At 49.4% G+C, this 17,741-nt stretch overlaps 1 long non-coding RNA gene across 5 annotated transcripts in view; it reads right to left on the bottom strand.

The window, feature by feature from the left end:
• LOC102154866 overlaps positions 1–13,932 on the bottom strand; it is a 46,422-nt gene extending 32,490 nt beyond the window's left edge. For 3 of the 5 annotated variants that reach the window (XR_005360711.1, XR_005360713.1, XR_005360712.1), the window contains exon 1: positions 13,828–13,932. This is a non-coding gene — a long non-coding RNA (uncharacterized LOC102154866). The remainder of the gene's footprint in view (positions 1–13,827) is intronic. The other 2 variants (XR_005360709.1, XR_005360710.1) reach the window with 2 other exon arrangements.
• Between the last annotated feature and the right edge of the window lie 3,809 nt (positions 13,933–17,741).

Below are 17,741 nucleotides of genomic sequence, written 5' to 3'. Positions count from 1 at the left end.
AGAAACAACAGAGGTGTTCCCCACACTCACTAAAGGATCAAAAAAACATAAATGAAGGCCTAGCACAAAAGTTTCCCCTCCTTCCACAAAGATCATGCTATGTTTATATCATACTGATATAAACATCCAAATAAGTATATAAATGTGGGAGAAGGAACAGTGTTTTCCTACAGGAAAGCTCTTGTTAATAAATGTAGAAGGGATGAAGGAAGTAAAATATCACCATTAGGCACACAACATCATAACAATAGTTTCTAGCCACTAGGCAAAAATCTGAGGGGAAACAGCATTGGCAGCGCCGGGAAGCATCTCCCCCAAGGTATGGACCATTGCTCTGGGTGGGGCTTTTGAGACATGGTTGCTCTGCACATATTTTTAGATCAGAGCTTCACAAAAGCACTCTCCCTGCACTCTTTTCCTTCACCTCGTTTTTTTTCATGAGAGTTTGGTTTACCTGCTAACTTCAGGGTGATTCTAATGTACAACACACCACATGCAATGAGACCGAACGGAAACATGTAAACACGGGCTAGCACCTGCAGCCACACATCTCAGCATCTTACCCACCACTGACCCCAGGCCCCCAAGAGGGGCTGAGGGTAAGGCTCTGGCCCCTTTCTCATGAGGAGTGAGGTCATGGTGGGCTAGAGAACAGATTAAAGACTGAGCCTGGTGCCCATGCCCACCCAGCTGCCCCAGAGGAGCCAGGAGAAGAGGGGCACAAGAGACAGCCTCCCCAGGATCCACACACCAGAGGGCAAAGGAGAGAAGCTATAATTTGAGAAGTTCCCCTTTGGTATTTTCTTGAAAGGCCATAACAAGGACTACAGATGCTTTTCTCTTATTTTTGGATGAGGGTTGATGTTTCTCTACATGACAAGGGGTCCCAGAACCACGCAGATGAGGGCCATCTCATTTTGAGGTCTTTGGTGCAGATAGGACGCCCATTTGCATCCCTCCCTGTCAACAAGGGATATTATGATGTTTTCATCTCTAGCCCTCTGATAGGAGAAAAGGAATCTTGTTTCAATTTGCATTTATTCAATGGCTTGTGCAGGGAAACCATCTCTCATGTGTGAGGCACCATCCAAGTCTCTATGTCATTGTCCACCAGAGTTTTCTCTCAAAGCTCTTTACTCAGTAAAGGTCCTAAATGTTTTATGTAATATTGAATCTATGGTCCCACCACACCATTGCTCTGCTCTTATAACTGGGAGGCTAGATATACGAACCCTTCATGTTTTCCCCATGGGGTCCGGTTCTGAAGTAGAAGGCCACGTTCAGGGACATCTGAACATGGGTTATTTTGAGACCCTGACCTGTGGCCTGAAGGACACAAATAAGCAACAGCAGAAGGGAAGACTTGCAGGCTCCCCAGGGCAGGGGCTGGGGCAAGAATAATGCTGTTTGGGGCTGAAGATGCAGCGGGAAGGGAGCAAGACAGCCAGGACGTGCTCTGGTGGAATCCAGTCTGGTATAGGGAGGAACCGTATTTCAACCCTCTTGGGGTCTCTGGCAAGGCCTGAGAATTAGCAAGAGAAAAGGACACAAGTTTATTTAACCTAAGTTTTCTATAACATGGGAGCCCTCGTAAGGAAAATGAAGACCCAGAAAAATGGCGAAACTGAAATATTCCATGCTAGTGTGAACAAAGAGGGGAAACTGTGGGAAAGTATCTGAAATACCTAGAGAGGGAGTTATTTTAAAAAGGTCTCAGAACTCTCTTGGCCTGGACTCCCATCCCCTCAGCAAGGCCATTTCCTTCCTCCTGGGGCAAGAATGGTACCTGTCATGGGGTCTGTCTCTTGTTCTCAGGAAGAAAGGGAGAGATAAGGATGCTCTCCCTGAACCTGTTGTTTTTTACTCAAATAACCTTATGCCAAACTCGGCAGATGGAGCAGGTGTGGTACATGGTATGGATGGAGAGAATGGGGTGAATGGGGCAGGTAGGGAAGATGGGGGGGTGGATGGGGAGGGCGGAGAGTATGCACTGGGTGGTGCTGATGGAGGGGGCATTCCTGCAGGCAGCAGTCATTTCATCTTTGTCATCATGTTCTACTTGTCTATTAACAGTATCTGGGCAAAGTCTGAGCTTGTGTGGCATCTAAAGGAGAGAAGACACCCCCACCATCCCTGTCCAGGATGCTGGAAGCCAACTCCAAAGCAAACATGGCTCAGGGGCAGTAGAGGTGATAGTGGATGGTTGCTGAGCTTCTGCTTCTGGTCTAGGTGCTCACCCCACTAGGACTTGAGGTCAGGGGACTCCACTAAGGGCCTGCGCTTACTCCAAGAGACAAACACTTGTGGCCCTCTGAATGCCATGTTCTCTTTAGATCTGGTTGCAGTAGATGTTGTCCTTGTTCTACCTCCATTTCCTACTGTCCATCTACTATTTCTATGCACCTAAGCTCCAGGTCTTTTGCTCTCAACATCCAGTTTCTGAGTATTTCACAGAGGGCTGCCCTCTGGCCACAAGAACCCCCTTCCCTTGAGCTCCTGGAGGGATGGAATTGTCTGGGGATTACAACACTTAACTGGTCATTGACAGGAAGGGTTTGAATCCAAAGCCTTTGCCTCTAGACAGAGACACCTTTGAGCTGTGACCTGTAGTCTCCAGAGTCTCTCCCCCCACCCCATCTGCTTCCCCCTGGCATGCCATCACTTCCAAACTATCAGAGTCTGCTTCTGAAACCCAAGACAGGAGACACCCACCCACATTCACTTGCCAGTAAATGAATTCTCTTCCCAAAAAGTTGCCTGTGGGGGGAAAAAAAAAAGTTGCCTGTGGGGTGATCAGAGAAGGTAGAGAATGGTGATGGAAAACTTGAGACCATCTAAGTGAACAAAGCTGTCATACCATGAGTCCATAAAAAGATGATGCCAAGAAATGTCCTATGGACCAAGGAAAGGGATCCAGTTAGAACAAAGAAAAAGTAGGTTGCAAAACAAAGTATAGAATGTGATTCCATTTCCAAGGGGGGGAGAAAGCATTGTATAGGACTGTGTGGTAAACAACTTAACCTTGCCCAGAGAGAGGCTTGGCCTTGCCCTCAGCTTCCGAGGGGGGATGGCTAAACGCTGGATGCCTGAGCCCCATGAGAAAGTCTGTGACTTGGGGTGGGGTTTTTGAGTCACTCAGCATCAGTGCACCTTCCAGAGGGGCTGTAGAAACATCAGGTACAGGAGCAGCAGGTGACAGAGCCCCAGGAAAGACTGGCAGCTGAGCTCCGGTGAGGACATGTGGCTGCCAGGAAGGAGTGCCGTCTGCAGAGGGCTGGGAGCTTGGAGCTTGGAGTCTGGATTCTTCCCTGGGTGCCTTCTCCATGGGTTATTTTAACCTGTACCCCTTTGCTGTACTAAACCACAGCCATGAGTGTCTCAGTTCTCCGTGAGCTTTGAGTGGCCTCCTAGGGAATCTTCACGTGCAGGTGTGCACATGCACTGCTCCCTCCAACCCTGAAATAATGTTAACTCCACATACACGACAATGTTTGTGAGGCTGAAGAACCATCCGGAAACATCCTGAAAATAGATACCCCTGGGATACAGTACAGGGACGTCTATAAGTCCCACTTCTGCTTTATCACTCAGCAAAATGCAGTAGACCACTTTCTACCATAAGTGCAGCTGGAAACTTTAGTTTGCACCTAAACCTATGTGTGCTGCTTATTGACATTCTCCCTATTGCATAGCTTGAGATTATGTAAACCAATCACCTGTCAGTGCAAAATGAAAAGAAAGCTGTTTCTATGAAGACCAAGATAAAGTGATTTGGAAAATCAAGATAAAGGCAAACTGAACTTGCCTTAAAAATTGATTTTTTGAATTAGGTACAGGCAAAATAACTCTTAAATAGAAAATAATTCTTGGATATTTGGAAGCATTCTGGTCTTAGATTGCTTTGCAAACACTCGATTTCTCTGTTCACATCAGAAAAATATTGTAACTGCACATCTTAGGAAAACAAATTAAGGATGTGGTTTATACTAAAAATGAAGACTAAATAAAAATCCAATCCTTAGACGGTGTTCACTTGGGAGCCTTTGGCCCCATATTGAAACATCCAGAGTGGTGACTGGAGCTAGAAGTGGCCACCTGGGGATGGCAGCCAGCAGTGTGGTGGCCTCTGGGCAGGGTACAGTGAGGTACAAGAAGACTTTCTGGATCAATGAAACTGTTATGCACGCTAACGGGACGTTCTACATTTGTCAAAACTTATCAACAGATGGTATTAGAACCTGAAGGTTTCACTGTATGAAAAATATTACATTAAACTTATTGTTAAAAATTAATGCACGGCCACAAATTTTAAGTTAAAAATATATGTAAGGTATGTTTGCTTCCTTATTTTCTTATTACCTGCTTTTACCAGTTTTTATGATTAACTGACAGATCATGCTGGCTTCAGAAAAGTGTTTCTTCTGTTACTTTCACAATAAAGGAAAAATGTATTTCAAAAATTTATTTACTTATTTTAGAGACAGAGAGAGACAGCATGCAAGAGCAGGGGGAGGGGCAGAGGGAGAGGGAGAGAGAATCTCAAGCAGACTCCCTCTGAGCACGGAGCCCAATGTGGGGCCCAACCCCATGACCCTGAGATCATGACCTGTGCCGAAACCAAGAGTTGGACACTGAGCCAGTGTCTGGGGCTACCCAGGTGCCCCAGAAATAAATGCATGCTAAATAAAGTAAAATGTAATCATTTTCATCACCAACGGGGGTGGGGGCAGGATCCTCCATGAAAGGAAAAGACTATCCACCTTAGAATAAGAACTTTTCCAATTAGAAATCTGAAGTTGAGGCATATATGTGTCCTGGAGAGCTGCCTAAAATATAGAAAACGTCCCATCTTTTAGAATTCTAACATGGCAGAGGATGCAGAGGGAAGAAACCTACCGTCACCCTCCTTTCACAATGGTGATCAGTGCCCAGGAGGGGAGCCTGCCTGGCCCAAGCTCTCTAGCAGCACACCCAGGGCCAGGACATGGGCCTCCTTGCTGGGCAGGGAGTTGCCACTGTCAGCAGTGGTGATGTTATGAATACAAATGTGAAAATGCTATTAAACACTGCTTATCTGCAGAGACATTTTCACCCTTGTACCTGCTCCAATCAGACATGTGGCCTCTAACTGCAGCCGGTCTGCAGAGATACCACAGAAGCAAATGTGTGCCATGAGATCCCCTTCTTCCCCTCTGCATCTGCCTCAGACTTCCCTTCTCATCTTTCCCTCAGAAATAAGGCCCCAGGCCCCTGGGGGGCTGCACATACCCAATACCAGGCTTGACAATGATTACAGCTTTCTCTTATTGAAGACTGAAGGGAAGGACCTAGGGCAGGCTTAACTTGGCCAGAGACACTGCTTTGCTTTCACTGGGGTTCCCTGGTATGCTTTCAAGTTCACGTGCGTGGTGTTGACTTCTGGGGGGGAGTCTTGTGCACTTGAGACAGTCAGTGCCTTGTCCAAAAGCCCAAGTGTGATACACAGGGTGATGGGACAGATGGTTGCAACTCTGGAGGCTGAGGTGGTCGTCCTGGGTCTGAGACCCTGGCACATCTCTGGCAGGGACACTGCACTGCATTTGGGCCTTCAGTGGCCCAGACTAACAGGGAGCTCCACACTTACAGGGAGCAGAGGATGGAGTCCAGGCTGGTGCTCTGGGCAGCTGAAGGCAATGCTCTCCCAAAGGATCACTTACCATCCTCCATCTCCCAGAAAGGGGGCTTCTAGCCACTGAGACTCTGCCCACTCTGGAGTTTAGATACTACTAGAAGTTCTGTGAGGTCTGATGGGACAGGCTCACTCTTTTCAGGAGTTGAGGCAAGATGACCCCTCAAGTAGGCTGCCCAGGGGAAACAGCCCAGCCTTGCCTGCGGGGCTGACTCTGGCCTTACCCCAGGACCCAGGATGTGGCCTAGAAGGAATGCAGTGAAAAGATGCTTCCCTGATTGATGGGAGAAAGGTGCTGGGTGCAGGCCCATGCCCTGTGGGGTAGGGGTCACCTGTGCTGGTGTAGACCCCTCCCCACCCACAGACTTCGCATAGACCCAGCATAGCAGTGCCTGCTCTTGGCCACCTGCTGATGCCAGGCTGGGCTGAGGCCCGCAGTCCCATCCCTCTGCAGCTACTCTGGGCTGGGCTCACACTGTGGTAATCCGTGCACTTCTAGGATCCCAGGGTCAGGGACCAGGGAGATCAAGGAGGTCAGTGTGGAGAGATGTCTGGAGACAGGCCCAATCAATGGTGCCACAAGAGGGACCCCCTTTGGAGATTCACGTCAGAGGGCATCAGCAAGTTCCTGCCACTTGTGAGGGTGGGGTGGGGATGAAACACAGGCACCCAGATGCCCTTCCGAGCCTTTTCTCAAGCTAATACCTTATGGAGGTGATTCAGCACAAGTCCCCACATACTGCCACACAGGGACCCCATGCCCAAGGACCATCCCAAGAGAGAGCAGCTATGAGAGGCATCTCTTCTTGGGGTAACTCCCTCCCTTCCTTGGGGTTCTCCTTGCACTGTGCAGCTGGGGCCTCTTGTCTGCAGACACCCCACAGCAGGGGCCGCCCTGACTCCCAACACAGCTTCTGCAGGAACACACTGCTTCCAAGAGAGGAGGTCACACACAGTGGACGCGGAAGGACGGCAGCTACTCCGTCTGACCAGGCCCCTTCTCAGTGTTGGCATCGCCAGAATTACAGCCTTTTCAGAGGGGCCTCTGTCTAGTTTTCAAATTACTGGTGATCACTTCATATTAAAGATAATCTTCCGATTTGGAATGAAGACTTAGAATATGCACATGCTCTGTGAGTCTGCGTGGCTGAGGTGCAGGGGCTTGTGGTCTGACTCTGGCCATGTCCAGACAGGCCTAACTGCTGTGGGCAGCGCTGGGTACCAAAGAAGTTGGCTCCTCCAGAGGGAGGAGGAACGTGTACAGGGCTGTGGTTCTGTCTTAGCATTCCCGAGTCTAGACATGGGATAAGAACTTGGGTTGAGGGGATCCCTGGGTGGCGCAGCGGTTTGGCGCCTGCCTTTGGCCCAGAGCACGATCCTGGAGACCCAGGATCGAATCCCACATCGGGCTCCCGGTGCATGGAGTCTGCTTCTCCCTCTGCCTGTGTCTCTGCCTCTCTCTCTCTCTCTCTCTGTGACTATCATAAATAAATAAAAAAAAATTTTAAAGAACTTGGATTGATCCTCAGGGTGTGGAAGGAAAGCCAAGGGCATGCAATGTGAGCACAGCGTGTGCAGGAATGTGGGCGGCAAGGACTGGGGACGTCTGTGCACCTGTGCCTCTGTGGACCCTCTCAGCCATCACCACCCCTGAGAAGGCCAGATGGCCACACCCATGCATGGTTTCTGAATCCTCACACAGTGGGAGGCCTTGTAGCCTGAAAGAAATTGCAGAAATTCATTTTCAGTTTGGTGGCCTCATGCCACTGAGGGCAGTCCTGTGCATCCATACCGGGCACGACCACAGGCTGCTAGCATTCCAGTGGCCTACATCCTGTTCATGGTCCAGTTTCTTTTCCCAGACGCTGCAGGGTCCCCAGCCTCTGCAAGAGAAATCCTCAAACAACACGGCAGGGGAAGAGCAGGGAGAGGGGATCTGCCGTCTACCCCAGAGTGTGTCATGAACCAACATGCAGTTTGACATATAATTTACACAACCCTGGGTGTCAAAAGGTCCTGTGATGATTCCTCACTGAGATGCCCCGATCTAGGCTACAAGAGATCACCTGATTTCTTTCTAAAACATCCCAAGTGCACACAAGGGCATGTCTCCATGTACTTTAAAGTCAAAGTATCCTTACTACATCCCATTTCCGTTGCTTTGTGGTGAGCTCTGCTTAGAAACCTTTTTCCTGGGGCACCTGGGTGGCTCAGTTGGTTAAGCGTTCAGCTCTTGATTTCAGTTCAGGTCCTGATCTCAGAGTTGTGAGACTGAGCCCTGCTTTGGGCTCCGTGCCAGGCATGGAGCCCGCTTAGGACTCCCCCTCTCCCCCTCCCTCTGCCTTGCCATCCCCCACCCTCAGTCTCAAAAACAAAATTTCCTAAGCTTATGGAGGGACCTAGGGCTGCCTGAGATGCTGCAGTCCACTGGTATCTACTGCCTGAGCCAGCCTGCAGGTCCAGGGCAATGAGGGCAGAAGCTGGTATTCCCTTTCATCAAGAATGCAGGGTTGTGGGGCACCTGGGTAGCCAGTTGGTTAAGTGTCTGCCTTTACCTCAGGTCACGATCTCAGGATCCTGGGATTCAGCCCAAGTTGGGCTCCCTGCTCTGTGGGGAGTCTGCTTCTCCCTCTGCCCCCCCCCCCCAACTTGTGTTCTCTCTCAAATAAATACATAAAATCTTAAACAAACAAACAAAAAAGAACACAGGCTGTAACTGAGTCAAAGGGGGTCCAGCACCTCAGTCTGCAGCAGAAGAGCAGACTCTTCTGCTCCTACCCCCTCCCCCCAAACAAGCATGACTTGAGTGGGACTAGACATTGGCCACGCTGACAGAGTTCAAAATGATCCTGTCAAACAACCACAGAAAAGCAAGAGACTCAGGATGAACTAAAACCAAAATGGGAAAAAAATGAAGACATTAACAACTGTCCACTACACAAAATTGGTTTGTGCCTTTTAAGCTCCACATTCACAACATCATGCCACACCAGCCATTATGTCACCAGGTCCCCTCCTCAGGTCTCTCCCTGAGCTAACTGAAACCATTCCCAACCTTTGTTTACCCATTGTTTGGTCTGCTCCCGCCCCTAAATACAAACTGCAAGAGGGTGAGGACCAAGCCTGTCTTACCCTGGGGCACACCTGTCTGGAGTGCACAGGTATCGTCTAGCCATCTCCCCAGGGGAGGGCTTCTTCCAACTGCATGAAGGGTCTGTATGAGCTACAGGTGGCCCTTATGGTCTCCCCAGCCCCAGGCACCACTCCCAGTGTAAGCAAATCCCCATCACTGTCACATCTCCTCCACATGACCACCCCCCTTCATCATCTCTCACCCATGAACCCCACACACATTTTAAGATGTGGAATCTACCAAACATATGACTCGCCCCAGTTTTCATTATCGAGGGTAACCCGCCCACACACAGTCTGAACACGTTTGGTGCACAAGATCATTATGGTGACTCCAACAAGCTGAAACAAAATCAAAATACAGTGGACACATCAGCAAGTGTGGCCAACGATGTATGGATAAATGCTAGAATTTCCAAAGCCTTTTAAAAATATTGGGAAAAATACTTGAAGTATCCCATTGTCAACCTTTTTGGCATCCTGAATTTTCCCCACCAGAGTTTTTTGATCAGACTTATGTAACTGGAATCACATGGGACATCCTCCCTTAAGACTGCATTGTGCGCATCAGTAGCTCGTTTCCTTCCACCAAATAACAGCCCATTGTGTGGACAGAACACAGTTTAGCCATTCTCTACACGGGTACGGGGGCTGTTTTCAAGTTTGGTTATTATGAACAAAGTTGTTGTAAATATTTTTGTACGAGCCTTTTTCAGACATGGGTTTTCATTTCTCATGGGTAAACACCTAAGAGTAGGATTACTGGCTCACAAAGCAGGTATGCACTTAATTCTGTAAGAAATTGCCAGAACTTTCCCCAGAGTGGCTGTCCCATTTTACACTCCACACCCCTATCTGTGTGTAGTGTCTGGTAGCATCTTATTATAGTGAACCTCATTTACATTGTAGTGAAGTCCAATTTATCAATAAGACAAACAAGTTGGAAGCTTAAGATGCTACACAAAGACTTCCATGCAGCTGCTTCCCCTGCAGAGGATTTACCCAAGGGAAAAGAACACATGTGTCCACACAAAAGCCTGAACAGAAGCGTTCACAACAGCCCAAACCTGAAACTCCCACATGCTCATCAGCAGAAGAATGACTAGAAAACTTGCCCGATGGCACTCAGCAATACAGGAGGACTCGTTAATAGCAAAGACATGCTGAGTGAATACACCACTAACCAGGGCACGCTGCATGATTCCACTTAGTTTTGGGACCTGTTCTGAAAACATAAGCTGTACTATACAGTTGTATTATTTATCTAACACCATGTTCTGTTCTTTTCCTGTGTTTCCTTAAGCCCAGTGCATGACTCATCACTAACTTTGCCCTTGTCACCCTACCTCTTGTTTGCACACTGATTGTAAGAATCTGATGAAAAACAGGTGATATTTTTCTTAAAACTATCTTATGTACCAGGTCCCAGATGGTGCCTCACTGTCCAGAAGACTGTGAACCTTCAGTAGTTTCAAGACTACCCCTCAAGTTTCAAGAAGCCCATTACCTTCCTTTCACATACTCATATCCCTAAACAATCATGTATAAACTGCCCCTAGATTCAAGAAGGCAAGGCAACTTTGGCAATGATGTCTGGCCTCTTCACTGGGCTGCCCTTCCAATAATAAAGCTTGCTGTGCTTCAAAATTGGTGTTCCAATCATTGGCTCACTGTACATCAGGTGCATGAACAAAAGGACAAATCTCCACAGGGACAGAAAGAGGATGGGAAGTGCCTGGGACTGGGATATGAGGAGTTGGTTGGGAAGGAGCAAAGGGCAACATCTCTGGTGAGGGAGATGTTCCAGATCTTCACTGGGATCTGGTTACATGGGTGCTCACATTTGCCCAAGTTCATCAGAGTGCACACCTAAAGTGGCTGCGTTTTATTTTGTGTAACTTATACCTCAATAGAGCTCATCTTTAAAAAGACATAAATACTGTTTCTGGCTCAATACATCTTCCTTAGGTAATTCCCCTCTTCTGCGGCAGCACCACCAACTGAGTCACAGCTTTGCCTTGTGTCTACAGTCTCAGAGCACTGTCTTGACAACATCAACATCCTCTTCATTCTCTGTAGTTACCTGCTTTGCTGCTCTTTCGTATACTGGACAAGATAGAAACTTCAGAAAACAGTACATTCGGTCATTCATTCATTCATTCATTCAGCTGGTCAGGCAACCAGTGACCAGTGTTTATTGTGTCTGTTAGCTCCAGGCACTGTATTAAGTGAAGCTTGAAGTATCAATAAGACACAATGTCCACCGTATATCTTAGAAGAGATAGGGCAATACACCATACACAAAGATAAACTCAAAATGGATGAAAGACCTAAATGTGCGACACGAATCCATCAAAATCCTAGAGGCACACAGGCAGCAACCTCTTCAACCTCAGCTACAGCAACTTCTTGCAAGACACATCTCTGAAGGCAAGGGACACAAAAGCAAAAATGAACTATCGGGTCTTCATCAAGATAAAAAGCTTCTGCACAGCAAAGGAAAGAGTCAACAAAACCAAAAAACAATCTACAGAATGGGAGAAGATATTTGCAAATGACAAATCAGATAAAGGGCTACTACCCACGATTTATAAAGAACTTATCAAACTCAAGATCCAAAGAACAAATAATCCAGTCAAGAAATGGGCAGAAGACATGAACAGACATTTCTCCAAAAAACAACCTACATATGCCAACAAGCACATGAAAAAATGCTTCCACAGCACTTGCCATCAGGGAAATACAAATCAAAACCAGGATGAGATACCACTTTATACCCGTGAGAATGGCTGAAAATAACAACTCACGAAACAACAAATGTTGGCGAGGATGTGGAGAAAGGGGAACCCTCCTGCACTGTTGGTGGGAATACAGGCTGCTGCAGTCACTCTGGAAAACAGTATGGAGGTTCTCAAGAAGTTAAAAATAGAGCTACCCTATGACCCAGCAATTGCACGGCTGGGTATTTGCCCCAAAGATACAGATGCAGTGAAACGACAGGACACCTGCACCCAAGGTTCACAGCAGCGATGTCTACAATAGCCAAACTGTGGAAGGAGCGGAGATGCCCTTCAACTGAAGAACAGATAAAGATATGGCCTATATATACAATAGAATATTACTCAGCCATCAGAAAGGATGAATACCTACCATTTACATCGACATGGCTGGAACTGGAGGGTATTATGCTGAGTGAAATAAGTCAATCAGAGAAAGACAATTATTATACAGTTTCACTGATATGAAGAATATAAGAAACAGGGCAGAGAACCATAGGGGAAGGAAAGGAAAACTGAATGGGAAGAAATCAGAGTGGGAGACAAACCATAAGAGACCCTTAACTCTGGGAAACAAACTGAGGGTCGCTGGGGGGGGGGTGGGTGGAGGGGGGGGTAACTGGGTGATGGGCATTCAGGAGGTCAGTAGTGTGATGACCACCGGGTGTTGTACAAAACTGATGAATTATTGAACTGTACTTCTGAAACTAATGGGCTATATGTAGGCTAAGTGAAGTTAAATCAATAAATTAAAAAAAGAAGAGGAGATAGGGAGATACAAGGTGAAATAAGTACACAATGGCATCACTAACTGGTTGTCCAAGTCCAAGTTCCGGAGCACAGCATGACCACGAAAAAGGGATCCAGGCCTTCTCCAGAGCGAGGAGAGGGTGCAGAGAGGCTGTCTGAGGCAGGTGCGGAGGGAGGGAGCACAGGAAGGACATCAGAGCCGGGGAAAGGGATTACGGGAGCCCGGGGATGCCCGGGGCTAGAAATAGGGTAGAGACGGAGGGGGGAGGGGACGCCGCCTCCCACACCACTTGTTTCTGTCACCCGGGAATGTAAAAGCACAACTTTATTACTTCACATACCGGGCCACCACCTGACCACCCCAGTCACCCCTCCGCAGGGGCAGGAACAGACCAGGACCGCGAGGCCGACTCTGGACTCCGCTGGGGGCGTGTGGGGGGAGCAGACTCGCCGGGGTCACGTGGCTTAATAATGCATGGCTAATTACAAAAAGCCGCAGAAATTGCTATTAAAACCCTCCTTAGGGGATCCCCGGGGGGCTCAGCGGCTTAGCGCCTGCCTTCGGCCTAGGGCGTGATCCCGGGATCGAGTCCCGCATGGGGCTCCCTGCATGGAGCCTGCTTCTCCCTCTGCCTGTGTCTCTGCCTCTCTCTCTCTATGTCTATCATGAATAAATAAATAAAATCTTTAAAAAAATAAAACCCTCCTCTACACTCGCGATCAGAAGATAACCGAAAGCAGTGTTCCCCTTTTCCACGAAGACTTTCTCAACCAATTGGATTCCGTGACGCGCACGTGACGCACTTCCGGGGCCACGCCCACACCCCCAGAGAGGAAGTGGGACGCCCGTCTCCTCTCGGAGCCCTGAGCGGGCGCTCACGCGCCGGGGAGAGTTCGCCGGCAGCCGGGGAGGGGCAGGCTCCAGGCGGCCGCCGCGGGACAGCCGCGCAACGAGGAAGCCGCGGCTGGCGAGCAGAGCTGCCACGTTCACGGGGGGGGGGGGCGGGGGGCTGGGAGTCACCTTCTCGCGAGGTGACAAGGCCGGCGGCGCAGCCCCGTCGCCTCCCGATGGCGTCACAGGCCTGCGCGGGCCCTGATACTCAAAAGTGGGGCCGGCTGTGCACGCAGGCTCCTGCCCAGGGGCTGCCGCGGCCGGACGCACCAGTAAACACCTGCGGAACGGGACTCCGCGGACAAGACAGGCGACACGCGCTGGGGGGCAGGGGGCCAGCCTCCGTCCTTCAGCCCGCGCCTGCGCAAGGCTAGCCGCCACAATGCGCCTGCGCCGTCTTCATCGCCTTTTCTCCTCGGGCACATTGGAGTCTTTGCTAAACCGCCGCGGGGACCAGGCGATTCAAGTCGAGGCCTTCTTGGCCCGCCCAGTTCGGCGTCACACGCTGCACCTGTGCTTTCCGCCTGCAAAGGGGCCCTCCTCATCTCGCCTAGCGACCCTCTTGCCCCGCTGCCCCCAGTGTCTCCGATTGGGCGCGCAGGACCTACCTCTCCTCTCTCTCCCTTCCCTGACCTCTCGTAGCCGCCATGTTGTGCAGCTCTGCGCGTGCGCGGGCCCCTCCCCCCTTCAGCCCCCCGGCGGTTTGCGCGGTGGTGTCGGGCCTCTGCGGCAGAGCGCTGTGCGCGTGCGCGGCCCGGAAGGTCTTTCCTGGTTTAGCGCCTCTAAGCGAGGGTGGCCCTACACGGCGCTTGCAGGGTTTTCATTTTTAGCGTAAAGTATCTCCAACAAGGACGTCACGAGAATTATGTTTTCCTAAATAAACATGATTTTTAAAAAAGATTTATTTTAGAGAGCATGAGTTGAAGGAGGAGCAGAGGGAAAGAGCCCAATTCCATCTCACAACGCATGAGGTCCTGACCTGAGCTGAATAAGATGCTTCACCAACGGCACCACCCAGGTGCCCCACACCAATGCTCTTCCTTGAACATACTTGGGGACGTCACACTTGAATGTTCTCCTGTGGCCTGGGTACCACTGATCATCTTGGCTCATTTTGGTTCTAAAAGCCCGAGGCCAACAGAGGTCCTTGTTGCCTTGTTGTCTTTGTATTGTTTGCAGGGGAGGTGGCTTCTCTGTAGGGGACCCCCGCCAAGAGACCCTCCTGGACTTTGCAGAGAGTGCGGGGTCTCCCCAGGGCCAGTTCACTGACAAGCTCAGCACTATGTGGAATATTTCCACTTTTAGATGGGGAAACTGGCCCTGGGACGCCAGCTAGAGGTGTTGCAGGGATGATTGCTTGGCCAGAGTAAGTCACCACCACCTTTGCTCCAACCCCAGCTCTGAGACCTTGCCCTCCAAAGGGCAGCCTTCCTTTGAGGCCACAAAGGATGCATGCACAGTCAAGGAAGTGGGTGGGAGAGGCTGGTTCAGAAAAACCCGAGAGCATGGCCCAGTGTGCGGGACAGAGGGGCCAGTGTCAATCCCTGGGATGCTAAGGTTACCTGTACAATAATGGGGAGAGAAGGTAAATGCCATGGCCATACAGACTGTGCAGTCAGGACCTGAGGGGTCAGAATGATGCCTTCTTTTCCCTTTGGGTGGGAGATGGGCTGGGTGGGACTGCAAAGACTTCTGTCAGAGTTGGGCACTCAAAGGTGCCCAGAGCTCCCTCACACCCCCAAGCCCCCTGAGGTACCCATGCATCTCACCACTTGTTTCTTGAGATTTGGAGCCTGTGACTATGGGATACCTGGGTGTTGGGACGGGGAAGGGGATGGGAGTATGTCATGTCCTAATCACTGTATATGCAGGAGTGATGCATTCATACAAGACAATGAAAACAAAGGTCAGAGAATCACAGCCAGGCCTGCAACCCAGTGTTTGGAATGAGAACAAGAAGTCCATGCTCAAGCTAAATGTAGGTTGGGAGGGAGGATCTCCAGGAGGAAGGCAGGGGACCTGGCACCTCCAGGGTGGGAAGGGGTGAGGGAGACTTGGACCTGGCAGATTGAAGGGGGTCAGGCCACCAAAGCAAAGTCCCCATAAGCAAATTTGAATGTGTCCTGCATTATGGGCGAGAGCAGTGTTAGACCAAGATAGACATGTATCAATCCCAGAATGTTGCCTGGAATTTCTATTCTAATTTAGTTTTAGATTATATTTCTGCTTGATCTCTTTTTCTTAAAAATGGAATACAACATGGCAATTCTAGCTATCTCAGTTCTGGTTCATCAATATTTTATTGGCTAATTAGAATTAATTATAATTCTGGGATACTTAACAATGCCATTATGCAATTTCCACTGTTGCCAGTGGAGAGTGAGATCAAGTGCATGTGGCGCCAACAGAATCTGTTCCTTATCGGCCACTCTAATGGGGTCACATAGTGTAGCCCTGGGTGGGTGACCCAGTCACTGAACTGCCTCCACAACCCTACCAGAAGCCCCAGACTCAATCCTGGGGAGTTGAAAGCACTTCAAGGATCAAGGGAATAATGACAGACATAGATGAGACAGCTCACAGGATCCTTTAGCGGGATCTTTTCAAGATCCAGCCCAGATGGCTTGTTCCTGAGTTCCCTCATTATCAATAGACGTTTTATCCTGTTTATCTGAATTATTTGTGCAGAAAATTGGTTTTGCCTAGTTGGGAAGACCTGTTTATATGCACATTTCTTTTTAGACAATCCCTCTATTGTCACATATTTTTTTCTATCATCTGTTTTTTAGTAATTCCTGGCAATAACCAGAAGAGGCATTAGAAGGCCAGCCTGGGTGGCTCAGTGGTTTAGCGCTGCCTTCAGCCCAGGGCCTGATCCTGGAGACCTGGGACCGAGTCCCGCATCAGGCTCTCTGCATGGAGCCTGCTTCTTTCTCCCTCTCCCTGTGTCTCCGCTCTCTCTCCTTCTGTCTCTCATGAATAAATAGATAAAATCTAAAAAAAAGAAATGATGGTCACCTGGATGCAGGTCTCAGTGTTTCCTCCAATGTGCTCTCCTACAATAGGTGAGAGTGGAAACTGCTATTTTTAGATGAAATTTCTTGGGGGAAATAGTTTCTGTTTAATCAGTAATCCTCTGGCTAATTTTTTGAGGTGAGGTCTCTGGCTAATTTTTTAATCCAATATTTATAACACTACCTAAGCACTTTGGGATCAATGGATTATAATAGAGAAAAGCGCTTATTGAGTTCACATTACAAGTGGGCCTTGGCAAATAAGGGTACAGAGAAGATGCTAACAAACAAGAGGGGCGGCCCATGGGGCCGAGAGAGAGCATCTGAAAACAAGACAGGAGTGAACACATATCTGCAGCAGGACAGCATCGGTGCCTCCCAGGAAAAGAACTGGGCTGTGCTAGCTGATCCCCACACATCTAGGAGCAGTTCATCTGTCCTGTCTGTCCCTGACAACATAAAGAGCCTGGTGCCCTGCCTGGCCCTCTGCCTCTCCAGCTCCTTTCAGGTGGTTATTTTTCTATTGCGAAGCTGAGTACCCATAATGAAGTCTCTCTTAGTCTTGGGGGGTCTGTGAGGCAATGTGTTTAGGGACCAGGAGAGCAGGCCCCCACCCCATCCCCCTGCAGGCCCAGGAGCAGGAGCCTGAGCCAGTGGGAAGGAAACATTGCCAGCACTAAGGCCAAATACCTTTTCTGTAGGAGTCATTTTTTTCTTTAAAATCACACCACATCTAAATTTCTTTACATTTACACTAATAACTTTATCTCTCAAAATTATAATTGCTATTCTTTTTGGGGCAAGAGATTAAATAAGGCGGACACATCACAGTCTCCTTTTCAGCATCCTCTAGGAGGCTGGACCTCTCCAGTGACCCCATGCTTTCCCTCACCGTCCAGAATCTCCAGGACCCTGGACTGTGGCTGCCACCAGCCTTGAGCCATCCCTTCCCTCCCACAGCCCTGCTCTGCTGGTCTGGGACCTGCTATGCTCCACATCTGCATTCACAAGGGAGCTGGGAGGTTCCTGTGGCAGGAGCTGAGAAGTGCCAACCAGGCCTACTGCTTGCACCCCAGTGGTCTGGTCTTTCTGGAGACATCTGGGAAAACACTGGTTCTTGGGATTCCTAAGGTGGGAGAAGGCTGGTCCTGGGGGCACGCGGCCAGTCCCTGCTCAGGACAGAGTGTGAGTGGTGAGGTTTACCTCTACAAATGCGGAGACCAGGCTGGGCTCTTCTCACCCCCAGAGTAGAGATAGAAGATTTGAAGGCTTCGTGGGACAGGAGTATTTGTCCGTGCTGCTTCTGAATGGAGCCCCCCAAGAAATACACAGGGATTGTGTTTGTGACATGGGTGCAACTCATGATGCCCAAAGATGTCAAGTGGGGCTGGTCGTTGGAAGTCTGTGCAGCTCTTGACAGTCCTCACAGGCCACCTGGCCACAGCCAGCCTCTTCTTGGGACTGGCCCAGGAGACTGCACAGCTGTGCACCGTGGAGCCTGGAGGGAA

The sequence above is a fragment of the Canis lupus genome, chromosome 6 (genome assembly GCF_011100685.1).
Source record: "Canis lupus familiaris isolate Mischka breed German Shepherd chromosome 6, alternate assembly UU_Cfam_GSD_1.0, whole genome shotgun sequence".
NCBI lineage: Eukaryota > Metazoa > Chordata > Mammalia > Carnivora > Canidae > Canis > Canis lupus.
The sequence above is the reverse complement of the archived record's forward strand: the minus strand, read 5'-3'. Positions and strand labels throughout refer to the sequence as shown.